A 15,687-nucleotide genomic window follows, 5' to 3' on the forward strand; every position below is an offset into this window, starting at 1 on the left:
TCTGAGCTTCTAGCTCTGAGCTTCTAGCTCTGAGCTTCTAGCTCTGAGCTTCTAGCTCTGAGCTTCTAGCTCTGAGCTTCTATCTCTGAGCTTCTAGCTCTGAGCTTCTAGCTCTGAGCTTCTAGCACTAAGCTTCTAATTAATTAATTAATATCTTTCTTAAAGAGACTTTCAACCCTTGGTTGGTTCGTCTCTGACTAAGCTTCTAGCTCTAAGCTTCTAGCTCTGAGCTTCTAGCTCTGAGCTTCTAGCTCTGAGCTTCTAGCTCTGAGCTTCTAGCTCTGAGCTTCTAGCTCTGAGCTTCTAGCTCTGAGCTTCTAGCTCTGAGCTTCTAGCTCTGAGCTTCTAGCTCTGAGCTTCTAGCTCTGAGCTTCTAGCTCTGAGCTTCTAGCTCTGAGCTTCTAGCTCTGAGCTTCTAGCTCTGAGCTTCTAGCTCTGAGCTTCTAGCTCTGAGCTTCTAGCTCTGAGCTTCTAGCTCTGAGCTTCTAGCTCTGAGCTTCTAGCTCTGAGCTTCTAGCTCTGAGCTTCTAGCTCTGAGCTTCTAGCTCTGAGCTTCTAGCTCTGAGCTTCTAGCTCTGAGCTTCTAGCTCTGAGCTTCTAGCTCTGAGCTTCTAGCTCTGAGCTTCTAGCTCTGAGCTCCTGGCTCTGAGCTTCTAGCTCTCAGCTTCTAGCTCTGAGCTCGTAGCTCTGAGCTTCTAGATCTGAGCATCTAGCTAAGAGCTTCTAGTTCTGAGCTTGTAACTCCGAGCCTCCATAAACTGTTACAAAAACATAATTTTGTTCTGGATGTCAAGTCGTATTGGTAAATCTGCAGTGATCGCCTCACCTCAAAGAAACCAATCCCCATTTCAAAGTTGTTCAAAAGTAAACTGCCAAAGTAAATCAACCAATAAATCACTCCCTTCCACTAGGTTAAACTGCCCCTGTATGAGACCCGATACGAATTGTATGTCACTTCCGTTGACTTTGACTACATGTTCTTACAACTGCTGCTAGGAGTTTGAACTTAACCGGTCAGGAGAAATGGGCAAACACAAGGAAGCACAAAAAGCACGCTCCAGACCAACCGAACGAGAGCTGGGAACTCGTCTCGTGGCTCCGCCATGAGGCGCTATTAATTGACAGCACTCTGACAAGTGTTATGATAAATTGTCGATTTTTCTTTTTCTGCCGGGCCAGCAAGTCAGCCGGCCCGATAAGCCCGCAAAGTGTTTGCAGTGCAGTGTCAGAAGAGGGATGCTTGCCGGGCAGATCGTTTTCCGCTTTTGCCCGGTTCAAGCCCGGTTGGGAGTTCAGTGGTTCTCAAACTTGATTGCTCGAATAGTCGCGCACATCCCAACAAACATTGTTGCTGTATAATGGTTGAATAAACCGCTTTTAAGTGTAATTTTATTTTTTAGCTTAATAGGCTATTTTTGTTACTTAGGATGCACATCCACTTACGGATATATGTTGCTGTATAATGGTTGAAAACCCGCTTTTAAGTTAATTTTTAGCTTAATAAGCTATTATTCAGCTATTTTTGTTATTTAGGATACACATCCACATACGGATGTACATTTTCTCTATTCTTTGCGCGGTTTCTGTTAGGAGAATTCTGAATGTAAAGTTTTGCAGATTTCCTTGTGGCTTGAACAACTATTTCGTTTCCTGATAATGATTGTATCAATCAAACATTTGTATATTTTATTATTTTTATCCACACAGAATATTGAGAAATTGTGGAGATACTTCTTATTCAATTGATCGATAATTAAGATTTGAAGTGAAAGAAAAAAACTGAACTATACATAAATCATTTCAAACCAGAATTCTCAATAAGTAGCTCTGTTAGTGTTGTAGAGAAAGTTCCCAAGAACACAGAACTAGCTGAATAACAGTTTCTTAAGTTAAAGTTTGCTTAAGAGTGGTTTGTTCCACTCTCGAATAGCAAAAAATGTTTGTTAGGATCTTCTTCCCATAAAAACTTGAGAACCCCTGTCCGCAACTCCGAAAAAGAACACACTACATCCAGTAGTGCAGTAAGCCAACAAAACCTCTCCGGTCAGTCAAAGTTCAGTCGAATCAGCAACAATGTGAAACAGTCAAGAAAAACGAGCAAATCCAAAATCCACCACCCTTCCGTTGCTTCGCCCTCTTCGGTTCGGTCCAGTCTGGCGGCCCGAACGCGCCCCAAAGAAGAATGATGGCTTATGGGCAACTAGGACTGGTTTTGTGCTGGCTGACCGTTTGTCCGCCGTCCGCCTTGGGGATGTCCCTGTCTCAAGGGAAGCTCTATTTGCCGGAATGATTGTCCGAAAGCGAGAGAGAGAGAAAGCGGGTGGATGGGGTGAGAAAAAAGCTACATCCAAGGATGATCCCTTGCTCCGCAGATCCGCAAAGCAAGCCAGTTCAGTTTGGTTCAGTAAGTACTTATGTGTTGTGCATGGCTTGCGTTTGTGAAAAATGAAGAAACGAAACTTCCTAGCCGGGATGAAAAAATTGAACAACAAATAATAGCAGTTTATTTGGAGTGGGTGGGTTTGAAGCTGGACTACCCTGTTCGCTCTAACCAGTATGTTTCTTGATGAGAAGTATTAGTATAGGTAAAGCTAACGTGATCGATGTTGTTTTGGATTACAGTGGCTTGCTTTAAAAAAAACTGGATGGATTAACAACCCGACCTTGGCAGAAGAAAATGACAGAAGAATTTGAACACTGTTGAAACCCCATGAAAACCCATGAAACAACGCTGAAATCTCCTGAAACTCCCCTGAAACCTCTTGAACAGCCGCCAGAACGCCCCTATGATCCCATGTTATGCCTTTGAAACGTATAGAAGACCTCTAAAACTCCTTGAAAACTCCTGAAACGATACTTCCTCATGACATCCCTGAAACCCCTTGAAAACTCCATCTATCGCCTCTGAAACACCCTAGAACACCTTTGAAACTCCTTGAACACCCTGTAACCCCATTAAAACCCCTAAACCCCCCGGAAAGCACCTGAAACCCCCTGGATCACCGCTGAAGCCCCTAGAACAATTCTGAAATCCCCTGGAACGCCCCCGAAGCTCCCTCTAACGCCCCTGAAACAACTGGAAAAACCACTGCAACCTCTTCAAAACCCCTGGAATCCCATGGAACATCCCTGAAAACCCTAAAAATCCTAAAAAACCTCTGACACGCTTAGAAGACCGCAGGAATTCCTTGAAAACTCCTGAAACGCCCCTTAAATCCTCTGGAACACTCCTAAAACCCCCTGGAACCCCTCAAAACTCTTTTTGAACGCCATATAAATCTCCTGGAATACCCCTCAAACCCCTTGAAAACTACTGAAGCCCCTGGAACGCTTTTGAAACACCGGAAAGACCCCTAAATCTCCATGAAAACCTTTAAAACACTCCTAAATCCACTGGAACAGTCTTCGTAAACAATCAGCAATTTTACTAATTACGAATAAAATAAATAAAAAAATCTAGAACACCCCTGAAATCCTGTGGAACGCCCTTAAAGCTTCCTATAACGCTCCTAAAGCATTAAGGGAGACCCTTGAAACCTATTGAAAACCCCTGGAATGCCCCTGAAATCCTCTGAAACATCCCTGTTAACCCATGATAACCCCTGAAGCTCCTATAAATTACATTAAATCCTCGGGAACACCCCTGAAGACCCAAGAACACCGGTGTGATCCTCTGGAATAGCCCTGAAGCACCCACTAACGCATTCGAAACACAAAAGCAGACCCTTGAAACCTCTTAAAACCCCTGACATGCCCCTGAAATCCTCAGGAACATCCCAGTAACCCCATAAGAAACCCACGAAACCCGCAAGAAGCCCCAGAAACCCCGCCTAAATCCTCTGAAACGCCCCTGAGCCATCCTGGAAGACCTCTGAATCCTTTTGAAAACCCCTGAAACCTTTTTCAACCCCTGGAGCACCCCTGGAATGATAGAAATCCGCTGGAATACCCCTTCAATCCCTTGAAAACTATCGGAGCCCGTGGAACGCACCTGAATCACCTGCAAGACCCCTGAACCTCTGGAACAGTTTTGAAACTGTAGGAACAATAGCATTTCACGAAGACTCGATTGAAGTAAGAAAACTGGTACGCAAAGGTGCTGATCTAGCACAGTTTGCGTTCATTTCATTCAAAGTAGGCGTGGATGTGAAGCTGAAGAATACTGCTCTTGACCCCACTGTTTGGCCAAAAGGAGTATATTTCCGAGAATTTGAGAATGTGTCTAATGAACGGGATTTTTGGGGACCTGCGAAAATCCCTCGGATCGACGACGGTATACAATTGGTTACGGGGACACCGATGGTCGTCTCCTCTTCACCCGATCGTTCAACACCCTTGCAATAAAAACTACGCCTATAACGGAACGCACATCATAAAGCATGATGGAAGCCCTCAAGCCATTCGACACAGTCGAGCCCAGCCGTTTTTCTTCAAGTGCTGATTGTTCCGGCCGTCCAAGTCGTTCAGTTCCTGTGTTCGAAATCGGCGAGGAGGGCTTCCAGCTTGCTCACTCAGGCAAGTATCCAAATAATAGAGTTTCTTCGTCCGTTGAATCCCGTCCAATTCTTAGCACACATGATGACATCACGCAAGCCACATCTACTTGCTTCCAATGTTCAACCGAATGCCCGACAAACAGTACTACCAGCAGCACCAGCAGCGAATATCCGGAACGCCCTCAATCCTCGACAACGGAACGCACATCACGAAGCATGATGGAAGCCCCCAAGCCATCCGACACAGTCGAGCTCAGCCGCTTTTCTCCCAGTGTTGATTGTTCCGGCCGTCCAAGTCGTTCCGTTCCTGTGCTCGGAATCGGCGAGGGGGGCTTCCAGCTTGCTCGCTCAGGCAAGTACCGAAACAATAGAGTTTTTTCGTCCGCTGAATCCCGTTCAATTTCCAGCATAAGTGAGGGCATCACGCAAGTCATATCTGCTTGCTTCCAAAGTTCATCTGAATGCCCTACGAACCGTATTATCAACTGCGAACGTCCAGATCAACCTTTATCACCGGCAACGGAACGCTCACCACAAAGCATGATGGAAGCCCTCAAGCCATTCGACACAGTCGAGCCCAGCCGTTTCTCTTCAAGTGCTGATTGTTCCGGCCGTCCAAGTCGTTCCGTTCCTGTGTTCGAAATCGGCGAGGAGGGCTTCCAGCTTGCTCACTCAGGCAAGTACCCAAATAATAGAGTTCCTTCGTCCGTTGAATCCCGTCCAATTCCCAGCACAAATGATGACAACGCACACGCCATGTCTACTCACTTCCATCTTCCAACTGAATGCCCTGCGAACGGTACCATCAGCAGCGTCAGCAAACGTCTTCAGTCGTCAACAACGGAACGCACACCACGAAGCATGATGGAAGCCCCCAAGCCACCCGACACAGTCGAGCTCAGCCGCTTTTATTCATCCGCTGACTGTTCCGGCCATCCAAGTCGTTCCGTTCCTGTGTTCGGAATCGGTGAGGGGGGCTTCCAGCTTGCTCGCTCAGGCAAGTACACAAATAATAGAGCCTCTTTGTGCGCTGAATCCCGTTCAATTCGCAGCTTTGATGTTTGTGATATGCCATCATCACGGGCTGCAAACCGGCAGCTTGACCCGTCTGAGGATCGTATTTGGGCGTATTATCAGAATGTTAGGGGTCTCCGAACCAAAATTGATGATTTGTTTCTCGCCTCTTCGGATTGCGGCATGGACATAATCTTCCTAACCGAAACTGGTCTGGATAGCAGCATCGACTCTCTTCAGCTTTTCGGAGGGGACTACAACGTTTTTCGCTGTGATCGCAACGCCCTCAATAGTAACAAAGCTAGCTTTGGTGGAGTGCTTATCGCCGTGGCAAAGCGTTTTCCAAGTTCCGTTGTGAACGTTGAACATGGTGATCAACTCGAACAAGTCTGCGTTTCAGCGACTATTAAAGGCAGTAGACTCTATCTGGCTTCTTTATATCTCCCACCTGACCGTAGTCGGGATAGTAGTACCATGGAACTACATATCGCATCCATTAGAGAGTTGTGTGAAAGATCCGACAGAGTTTTGGTATGTGGTGACTACAATCAACCACGGTTGGATTGGTCGGCCGCTGATTGTTCGGTGAGCGTAGCCGAATCATCATCACTCAATGCTGCTAGTACGGTTCTTCTGGATGGAATGGATTTCCAACGTAACGCAGTTCGGAACGAACTCGGCCGCACGCTGGATTTGGTATTCTACAGCGTGGAAAACGACATGGAAATCGACGAGTCTGAGGTTTCACTCTTGCCTATCGACAGTCATCATCCTCCTTTGGTTTTGTCACTGTCTTCGACTTTTGCACAACCAGCACAAATTGAGCGGAACATCGAAGTCCGGCCTCTTGACTTCCGTAAGATTGACTTCGCGATTTTCTCGCAATTCCTCTCTAACCGAGACTGGGACGATGTTCTTCAATGCACTGATGTAGACGACATGACCATGCGGTTTTGTGGGATTATCAAGGATTGGCTGGAATCGAATGTTCCACGTAAAAAGCGCCGTTTTTCTCCGGCGTGGAGTACCCTGTTGCTTCGTAGACTGAAACGAGATAGAAATTCGGCTCAGAGAAAACTAAGGAACAACAAAACAGCCGACAATAAGCGGAACTTCAAACATGCGAGTACAGTCTATTGTAGACTCAACAGTTCATTGTATAAATCGCATGTTCTCAGAGTGCAGTGGAACTTGCGGCGCAACCCAAGCAGCTTCTGGAGTTTCGTGAACAGCAAAAGGAAAAACTCTAGCACTCCTTCTAATGTGCGACTTGGTGATAGAGAGGCAACCAGTACTGCGGAAGCATGTGAGTTATTTGCAGAACACTTCGCATCAGTCTTCGAACGGAGTCGAACTAGCGACCAGGAAGCGCAGTCTGCAGCAAGTGATGTACCGCAGGACTCCATAAATCTGACTACGTTTGTGGTATCCGAAGAGATGATAATTGCTGCATCGAGGAAGCTGAAAAACTCCTTCACACCTGGTCCGGATTGTATTCCTGCCGCGATACTTCGGCACTGCGCTGCTGCTTTGGCTAAACCTCTTGCGGTGATATTCACTCGGTCATTCAACCAGGGTAAATTTCCAACTTTGTGGAAGGAGTCGTATATGTTTCCCGTATTCAAATCCGGTGATCGTCGAGATGTTCATAACTATCGAGGAATAACAAGTCTTTCTGCAGCTTCTAAGCTTTTTGAGATACCGTCAAACGGGGTTACTTGCAACAGCGGTGTAACTTGCAACACGATGACATACGTTAAATGTGAACTATTTTCCCATAATAATGAAAGCTAGTATGCTTCACCACTTCGGTTATCAAAATTATGCGTACCAAAGATCATTTTAGTCAAAAAAATCAGTTTTGTTTCTTTGTTTATTGTTCAGTTACACTGTTTAAACGGTTTGCTCATTTTATGCCATAAAAACAAGTATGAAAATCGTGCTTTACCTCTCTCCTATGGTAATTGTGATAAGTCTGCTGACCTTGCTTGCAGTTAGGGTACCTAATAGTAAGCTTAGTTCAACGATTAAAGTTTGATAAACTTATCGACTAAGTAATGTAAAAAATCATTTTCATATTCGACAACCACTATGGGGTAACTTGCAACAGCTGAAATTAATAAAACTTTCTATAATTTATTTTCATTTCACGATATTTCGGATAGAAATAATCGAAATGAATCATTTATTAATTACGTGACGTGTTCATTTTCAAATTTCAACTCAAATTTACCATTTTTGCAAGTGATTTTCAAACATTGTAAAAGACTTCCATATCTTGAAACTTCAGTCATGTTTCAACTTGATGAAAGGATAATTCAGTTTATGAACGTTCTAAAACAATCACCAACATCTATTCTGAACCTAGATGGTATAAATTATTCCAATAGAAGGCCAAAATTGACGGCTTCAAACTTTGTAAATAGTTGAATGGGTGTTTAAATCATGTTATTTTAGCTGAAGTGGCCAAACACCACATCATACCAAAAATTACCTAAAGATGACTCACTTTACCTTTCCAACAAATTGATTTAAGCGTTGTTGATATTTTATAACTTGTACTGAGTGATGAGATCAATAAATATTTTATATTTGAGGGACGTAAGACCTGCTGTGAAACGATATACTCTCGCTTATGATAACTACCAACCCTTTAATGAAAAATCATATTTAAATTGGTTATTGTGCATCTTTTCAAAGCATTTTTCAAAACTTATGATATGAGCAAGAACTAGAACGTTAGTGCAGTTAAATGGTAGATAACTTAGTTTCATGACATATGTTGCAAGTTACCCCACATATGGGGTAACTTGCAACAAGCATGTATTTCACACCTCCTGTTTAGGTGGCAACGTATTTTGGTAAATGAAGTTCTGCATAGTATTCTACTCGTGGTAATTAGTGTACACGATGCTTTACAGTATGTTTGAAATGTTTAGATTTTCAATGATATTGCTTCAAAGTCGAAAAGTGTTGCAAGTTACCCCATTTGACGGTAATCATAAGTCAAGCTGTATTAGCCTGCTCTAGAAGTTACATCTCCTCAGATCAACACGGTTTTATGCCTGGCAGATCGGTAGTTTCTAATTTGCTGGACTTTACACAAACTTGCATAACTGCAATGGAGCAAAACGTACAGGTTGATGTCATATATACTGACCTCAAAGCAGCTTTTGACAAAATTGATCACAAAATTCTCTTGTGCAAGCTCTCTCGTCTGGGAGCATCGTCGACAGTTAAAGCCTGGTTGCAGTCATACCTGTCTGATAGAACTCTACGCGTTCAACTTGATTCCTGTGTTTCGGAGCCGTTTTCCAGTACATCAGGTGTGCCTCAGGGGAGCAATTTGGGTCCCTTGCTCTTCATTCTGTTTTTCAATGATGTTGCTGCCTTATTGGGAGCAAGATGTAAACTTGTGTATGCAGATGACCTGAAGCTTTATATTGTTGTATCAACTCTGGAGGATTGCCATCAATTGCAACGTTTATTGGACCTGTTCGTCGAGTGGTGTTGCCGGAACAAGCTAACCATCAGTATTTCAAAATGTGTGGTAATGACGTTTCATCGTATCAAGAACCCAATCATATTTGACTACAACATTGATGGCGTCTCGCTGCAGAGAGTTGACAGGGTCAAAGATCTGGGCGTCATCCTTGATCCAAAGCTGGACTTCCGTCTACACTATCAAGAGATAATTTCTAAAGCGAATCGACAACTTGGATTTATTTCAAAAATTGCAAAGGATTTTACTGACCCGCATTGCTTAAAGTCGCTTTACTGCTCGCTTGTACGGCCAATACTTGAGAATGCATCTGTTATCTGGTGTCCGTATGAAGTCACGTGGATTCTTCGACTTGAACGGGTACAAAAGCGATTTCTGAGAATGGCTTTGCGAAATCTTCCCTGGCGAGATCCGATAAACTTGCCACCATATTTGGACAGATGCCTACTATTGGATTTAGATTCTTTGGAGCGTAGGAGGACGATACAACAGGCAACATTTGTAGCAAAGCTCCTGAATGGTGAAGTAGATTGCCCGGAAATACTTGCGCAATTGGACTTCCGAGTTCCTCAAAGGTGGTTACGGAATTCTTCGTTGCTGCAAATCAGGTACCATCGTACTGCCTATGGTTACCATGCGCCACTGACAGCGATGATTAGGGCGTTTTTGGAGGTAGAATCCGTGTTTGAGTTTGGAAGAAGTTCAAACCAGCTACGCAATGCTCTCCGAAGAAGAAGATGAAGATGTAATTTTTAATTCGTTAAGTTTTATTGTATTGTTTCTTGTTTTTTTTTTACCAACTAACTTATTCATGTAGACTTTTGTCGGATGGATCATTAACATAAATAAATAAATAAATAAAAATAAATTAAAAAAAAAATCTACAACAACGCTGAAATCCTCTGGAACGCCACTGAAGCATCAAGGCAGACCTTTGAAACCTCTTGCAAATCCCTAGAATGCCCCTGAAATCCTCTGAATCATCCCTGTAACACCATGAAAACCCCAAAAGCTCATAGAAAGCACATTAAATCCCCGGAAACACCACTGAAGCCCTTAAAGCCCCTGAAACATTGCTGAAATCCTCTGGAACGCCCCTGAAACATCCTGGAAGACCTCTGGAACCTCTTAAAAACCTTCTGAAATCCCGTGGAACATCCCTGATATCCGTTGTTGGAATGACCCTGAAACGCCTTGGAAATCATCTGGCACATCTCTGATACCCCTTTAAACCCCTGGAGCGCCCCTGGTACCCCTCGAAAACCCCCTTTGAACGCCATACAAATCCCTTGGAACACCCCTCCACCTCCAATCCCTTGAAAACTACTGAAGCCACTGGAATGCACCTGAAACACCTGGAAGACCCCTGAATATCATTAAAAACCTCTAAATCCTCTGAGACAGTCCTGAAACTGTGTGAAATATTAGCATAAGTCAAAATTCACGAATAAAAAGAAAAAACTAGAACAACGCTGAAATTCTTTGGAACGCCCCTGAAGCTCCCTAAAACATCAAGGCAGACCCTTGAAACCTCGTGAAAACCCCTGGAATGCCCGTGAAATTCTCTGGAATATCCCTGTAACTCCTTGAAAACCCCAAAAGCTCATGGAAAGCACATTAAATCCCCGGAAACAGCCCTGAAGCCCCTAAAGTCCCTGAAACACTGCTGAAATCCTCTGGAACGTTCGTGAAGCTCCATGTAACGCCTCCGAAACATCCTGGAAGACCTCTGGAGCCTCTTGAAAACTCCCTGAATTCCCCTGGAACATCCCTGATATTGCTTGGATTGACTCTGAAACGCCCTTGGAACATTTATGATACCCCTTTAAACCCCTGGAGCGTCCCTGGAACCCCTCAAAAAACCCCTTTGAACGCCATTGAAATCCCCTGGAATACCCCTCAAACCCCTTGAAAACTATTGAAGCCCCTGGAATGCACCTGAAACACCTGCAAGACCCTTGAATCGCTTTGAAAACCTCTAAAACGACCCTAAATCCTCTGGATCAGTCTTGAAACTGTGTGAACAATTAGCATTAGCCAAAATTCACGAATAAAAAGTAATAAAAAAATCTCCTGAAGTCCCTTGAAAACCCCATTTATCGCCGGTGAATCACCCTGGAACACCTTTGAAACTCCTTGAAAACCTCTGGAACGCCTCTAAAACCACATGGAGCGCTCCTGCAACACTACTGAAATTCCCTAGAACTCCCTCGAAACCCCTTTAAAACCCCTTAAATCCCCTGGAGCGTACTTGAAACTACCTGGAACACACCTGAAGCTCCCTATAACGCCCCTGAAACATCCTGGAAGAACCCTGAAACTTCTTGGAATCTCTGGAGCACCCTCGAAACTCCTGAAATGCCGTTAAAATGCCATAAAGGTCCCTCGAACGTCCCTCAAATTTAATTTAAACTCCAAGAACGCCTCTGAAACTCCCTAAAACACCCGTAAATCCCCTGGAACTCCCCTGTAACTCCCTGGATCACCCGTAAATCTCCTGGAAGACCCATGTAACTCCTTGTAATACTCTTGGAATGCCCTTTAAACTTCCTGTAATCCCTTGAAATCCCCTTAGACAATCTGGAATACCCCTGGAGCTGGAACGCCCCCGAAATCTAATAAAAATCTGACAGTCTTGCATAAACTATTTGGTTGCTCTAAAGCTATAAGGCCTAGTAGATACTTTTCAAGAAAGGCTATTACCTTAGAAAAATTTGAGTTTATGTGCTTTGGACCACACAAAATTAAGTGATTACAATCATGCTGGTCAACAGTGAACGTACCCCATGCAGGTAGTCCGTTCTGCCCAGAGAATATTTAAAGAAAAACACTGAGAGAAATTACTTCGGCCATCTTTGGAGATTTCTTTAAAGAATGCATGAGAATATTTCTAATGGATTTTTTGGAGGATTTCCTGAAAAATTCAGCTATGCCTGATGGAATTTTTGGATGAATTCTTGGAAGAGTTTCTAGAGAAATTCTTGGAGGAATCCCTATAATTTTCCGTGAAGGAATCCTTGATAAAATAGATCAAGGTGATCCAGAAATAATCTTGAAGAAATTTCCGAAGCAATCACTGCCGGAATTTCTAAGGCAATCTTTGGAGACCTTCCAGGAGGAAAGCATGAAAAAATATCAGAAGGAATTCTTGGAGGAGCTCCTGAAAGTTTTCTGAGGGGGCGCCCGTAGATTTTTTTTTTTCAAAAATTCCATCAGGACATTTCTGGACACTGGACACTGGACACTGGATGATTTTCTAAAAAAAATCATTGAAGGAACTCCTGAAATCATGGAGAAATTTCTTCAGCAATCTTAACAGAAATTCTTGATCGAGTTTTTCGAGGAATCCTAAAGGAATCTTCGAAGAATTCCCTGAGGAATCCTGAGGTTTATTCATGGTTGATACCATGCAGTTACTGCGGAATTAATCATTGGATGATGTTTAGCATTCTTAGAGCAATTACTGAAGGTGGAATTCTTAAAGGAATCTATAGAAAAATTTCCAGACTTTCTTTGGAAAATTTCTGAGGAAATCCTTACACTCCTTGGAGAAATTCCTTGGGAAATCTTTGAAGAAATATTTAAGATGGACGACCATGAGACCCCTTTAATGCTTCTGAGGTCTCTCGATATTACCTGAAGCGTCATGGAACCCCTTTGTTACACCCCTGAGATATCCTGATACCCCCTGAAACCCTCTGACACCCCCTGAAACCCCCTGAGATCCTGTGGAACTTCTCTGGAACCCCTTGAGTACTCTTGAAGCACCTCTTAGACCCCCTGAAATGCCCCTGGAACCGACTGAAACCCTCTGGGACGATCATGAGACCCCTCAAACACTGCTGAGATCCCATGAAGCTCCCTGGGACCCCCTTGAAATTCTTAAAGGAATCTATAGAAAAATTTCCAGACTTTCTTTGGAAAATTTCTGAGGGAATCTTTACACTCCCTGGAGAAATTCCTTGGGAAATCTTTGAAGAAATATTTAAGATGGATTCTTGAATTTATATTTAATTGAATAGTTGGAGAAATATTTAAAAGGATCCGTGGAGTTATGCTGAAGGAATTGTTGCAAATTTACCAGAATGAATCATCGCTGGAAATCTTGCGAGAATTCTTGGAATAATTACTTTTTGATTCGCTAACGAATATTTGAAGTGTTTGTTGCACAAATCCCTGAGTAAATTCCTTCTGGAATCGGTCGGTGGAACTCTTCGAAGAACTTCTTGAGGAATTCCTGGAACATTCTCAAAGAAATTGCTGAAGGAGTCATTGAAATAATTCAAGGATTAGAATCATCGGGGGCCTTCTTATTTAAATAAATTCTTGGAGAACTTCTGAAATACTTCGGAGGATTTTCTGAAATAGTTCTTGTAAACATTTATGGAAAAATCCTTGCAGCAATTGCTGAAGGAATTTCTGAAGAATCTCCAAGCGTTATCCCTGGAGAAATTCCATGGAAAACCTCTGTTAGGACTAAATGAAGATGTTCCTGAATGTTTACCTAGTGGAACATCAAGAAGAAGGAACCGTCGGGAAAATTACCAGAGCGATCGCTGGAGAAGCTCCTAGTAAAATCCCTAGAAACTAAAACAAAAAGACACGGACACGTTCAATGCTTCCAGTGAGCTATTCGCTCTTTGAAGGAAGCACGACACTAGACAACGGACTAGCATGCAACGCCCAGTGGCACAGCCGAAAACTTTTCCTGGCAGCTGCGGCTGGAATCGAACCCACGCTCCTCAGCACGATGCGACTAAGTGCTTGGTGACACTGCCGCACGGCCACGAAGCCACACAAAAATACCCTGGACTACAAGAGAAACAGTAATGGAATCCTCCAGAAGAAATCCCTGTAAGTACTCCACATCCTTATATAATGAAAGGACAGTCTATAAAAAAATATTTTTCGCTCAAGGAAGTGAAATGCACTTGAGACCCCTAAATTGTCCCTAAGACTCTATGGAACGCCCCTAAGACCCTCTGAAGCACCCCAGGTACCCTTTGGAACACTCCGGGATCCCCTGAAACGCCCGAAGTGTCCTTAGAGCCCCTAGTATCCCCTGAAATCCTCTGAAACACTCTGTAACACTTCTCAAATCCCCTGAAACATCCGTAGACCCCCTGAAATGGCACAGATACCCTCTGAAACCCCCATAAATTGTCTGAGACCCCCGCAATCATCCCTTAGACCTTCAGGTATCCTCTGAGAAGCTCGTGGGAGCTTCAGGAATCTCTCTGTAAAATCGTGGAACCGTCCTGAAGCCCCTAAGACCCCCATACCCCCTGAAACAATCTGAAACTTATATGAGACCTTCGAATTCTCCATTGAAAATCTCTGAACCACCCCAGAGACGCAACGGAGCTCCCCTGTTATCTCCTGAGGCCTTCAAGTACCTCCTGAAAACCCAGAAACCTCTTAAAACGCCCTTGGGACCCCCTGGAAGACCCCTGGCATACCCTGTGACTCTCTGAAACGCTCCTGAGATCTCAGGAACGCTCCTGAGACCCCCAGAGATCCTTTCAAGCGTCCTTGAGGCCCCTGAAATTCGCCTGAGTCCCCCTGACATTCCCCTGAAACCTTTTGGCCCCCCCTGACACTCTCTGCCGTGAAACGCCCATGAGACTCATTCAAACGTCCCTGAGACCTCCTGGTACTATCTGAAGCGTTATGCAACCTCCTTGCAACACCCCTGAAGTATACTGATGCTCCCTGAAACCCCTGCGACCCCCTGAGACCTTGTGGCACTCCTCTGTAACCCTGTGGAACTTACTCTTAACCCTTTGGAAACGGAGGAGTCATATACGACCCCAACATAGAACCCCAACGGCTGTATAAAATCACCCATTCGATAAAACAGAATAAAGTCTTCGACGAAGCTGTTGCAAATTGGGTCCTCTAAATTGAGAATATTTGTATTAACCTAGAACATCCTGAACACCATGAAATTTGGAAAAACGAAATAATTGACGTCCCAGTTGCTCTAAAAGCTGAACGTGTATGTGGGTTACGTTTGTATGTATTCATTTAGCCTTCGTCAAGAATATCAAAAGGTGTTTTATATTCTGGGATGTTCTAGGTGCTCCAAACTGTCCTTTAGTAAAGGCCTTCAAATCTACAAGAATAATTTTATGTATTTTCGCCACAAATAATAGCATTGCATAACCTACTGGGATCCGTGAAGCTCTTGACAGCTTCAGTGTTATTTATAGACACATTTGGGATATTCCAGGTCAGCCAAACTACCTTAGAGATACACATAAATAAAAACAAAAAAAAAACTACCTTAGAGATCAGAACTTCAGGTTTACACTCGTAACAATAGCCACATCTGTTATACTGAGTAACGATGCAGAATCAACCGCAGTTACTGGAGAAATCTGAAGTCTACTTTTCTATTATAAAGCTTTGGACAATCAGGTTCGCCCAAACTGTTCTATAATGAAGTCCTTCAAATCTACAAGACAAACTTTATGTGTTTCCACCATACATTATAGCATAGCATGATCTGTTGAGATCCGTGAAGCTCTTGAAATCTCAAATGTCATTTTGAGACACTATATGATTGTTCCAGGTTAGCCAAACTGTCTTTGAGTTCAGAACTTCAGGTCTACACTCGTAACATCAGCTATATCTGTCATACTGAGTGACGTTTCATAATCAATCGCGGTGACT

This window comes from Aedes albopictus, unplaced genomic scaffold (assembly GCF_035046485.1).
Source record: "Aedes albopictus strain Foshan unplaced genomic scaffold, AalbF5 HiC_scaffold_6, whole genome shotgun sequence".
Lineage (NCBI taxonomy): Eukaryota > Metazoa > Arthropoda > Insecta > Diptera > Culicidae > Aedes > Aedes albopictus.